The sequence below is a fragment of the Lepus europaeus genome, chromosome 7 (genome assembly GCF_033115175.1).
Source record: "Lepus europaeus isolate LE1 chromosome 7, mLepTim1.pri, whole genome shotgun sequence".
Classification (NCBI taxonomy): domain Eukaryota; kingdom Metazoa; phylum Chordata; class Mammalia; order Lagomorpha; family Leporidae; genus Lepus; species Lepus europaeus.
In genome coordinates, this window is record NC_084833.1 from 11852911 (window position 1) to 11855145 (window position 2235).

A 2235-nucleotide genomic window follows, 5' to 3' on the forward strand; every position below is an offset into this window, starting at 1 on the left:
AATACAACAAAATATTATAAAGAAAAAATGGATGGCATTTTTTACCTGTGGCATAATAGGTAAAGCTGCCACCTGTGATGTCGGCATCTGATATGGGCACTCATTTGAGTCCCAGCTACTCCATTTCCAAAACAGCTCCCTCCTAACAGCCTGGGAAAAGCAGCAGAAGATAGCCCAAGTGTTTGAGCCACTGCACCCACGTGGGAGATCCAGATGAAGCACCTGGCCCCTGGCTTCAGCCTGGCCCAGCCCTGGCCTTTGTGGCCATCTGGGGGAGTGAACTGGTAGATGGAAGATCTCTCTCTCTGTCTCCCCACTGCCCCATAACTCTTTCAAAATAAGTAAACAAATCTTTTAAAAAATGGGGAAAAAATGAAGCTATATTCATATATTTTGAATTTTACCCAATGTGAACAATGTGCCAAGTCATTGAAGAAGTTTGTGTAGATTAAAACTGAATGAGGAAGGGCCAGCGCTCTGGTGTAGTGGGTAACGCCGCCGCCCACAGTGCCAGCATCCCATATGGACACTGGTTCATGTCTCGGCTGCTCCACTTCCAATCCAGCTCTTTGCTATGGCCTGGGAAAGCAGTAGAAGAAGATGGCCCAAGTGCTTGGGCCCCTGCACCCACATGGGAGACCCAGAGGAAGCTCCTGGCTCCTGGCTTCAGATTGGTAAAGCTCCAGCCATTGTAGCCAACTGAGGAGTGAACCAGCGGATGAAAGATTTCTCTCTCTCTCTCTGCCTCTCCTTCTCTGTCTAACTTTGACTTTCAAATAAATAATCCTAAAAAAAAGTGACCATTTGGGGAGTGAACCAGTGGATAGAAGACCTCTCTCTCTCTCTCTCTCTCTCTCTGCCTCTCATAACTCTGTCACAAATATTAATAAGAAAACTGAAAGAACTTATTTTCCATTAATGGAATAAATTAGATATAAACTATAAGAAAAAAATCAAGGAAAACTTGAAATGTTAATTTAAATAAATTTAAGGAGAGTATTTTCCAAAGAAAAAGAGCATAAGAGAAATTAGAAAATATTTTGAGCAAACAACATAAACACAAGATATATCACAATTAATGGGATTCAGCTTAGTGATTAGGGAATTTGTAACTTTTCCTTCACTGCTGATACCAGCATACTGTGCTGAATAATGTATAAACCATAGAAAACCAACTTTTACTTTTCTTCTATCAATTGACCATAGGGAACACCCCATAAAGCCATAGGTGCCAGTTGGGAGAGAGAAGATGTATAGGAAAAGTGGGAACTATGGCCATTTGGGCCGCTGTATGGAAGTTATTTCTGCCTTCAGGGTTGGTATAGTGAAAGACACTATTTGATTAGTTGCCTGAAACAAATGAAAGGCTATCCCTCCATAAAAGGAGATGCCTGATATCCCTTAAGTTAACATAAGAAAGGAATTCCAAGGCTTAGGGTATCCAGGATTTATACCAGCAGACCCCTGAAGTTACCAGGCTGTGGACCTGGTACTGAGAACCACACCTCCTTGGTTCTGAGGCTTTCAGACTTGAACTGAGCTATGCTATGATCATGCCAGGTCTGCAACTTGCAGACCGTGTGTCATGACTTCTCACCTCAGTAAGCATGAGAGCCAATACCATGAATAAATATTCTGTCATCTATCATCTATCTATGTATCTACCATCTATCTATCATTTCAATCTATCTATATCTGTCACCCATCATCTATCAAGTCTAGATAATGATAGATGATAATGGCATATCTAGTGGTATATCTATTATCTATCATGTGTCTATATTTATCATTCATCATCTAGCAGGCTATTATCTAACACCTGTCTATCTATCAACTCCTATTTCTCTGTTTCCTAATTCAGATTCACAAGAAAAGACTTCCTGAAGTCCACACAGCATAGCGATAAGCTAGAGTCAGGACTAACTTGTAATACATAACTATGGTCCAGTTCCTCTTCAACTTTGTTCTACCATTTATTGCCAAGAGATGGCTGGTGATTGATTACAGTATGTTTATGCACATGGGTTGCTCATCAATTTCCCAATTGTTAAACTGTTGATAAGGATAAGGATTCCAGAAACTGTTCTTGGTCCTTGGAATAATTTAATTGATGATCTGATTCTCCATTATCCTTGGTTAGTACCTCAACCTTATATGCAAACACAAGCACAGACAAGAAATCAGATGGTTCCAATTTATTGCAAAGATACTAGTAATTGAGGATACCTAAGAAAA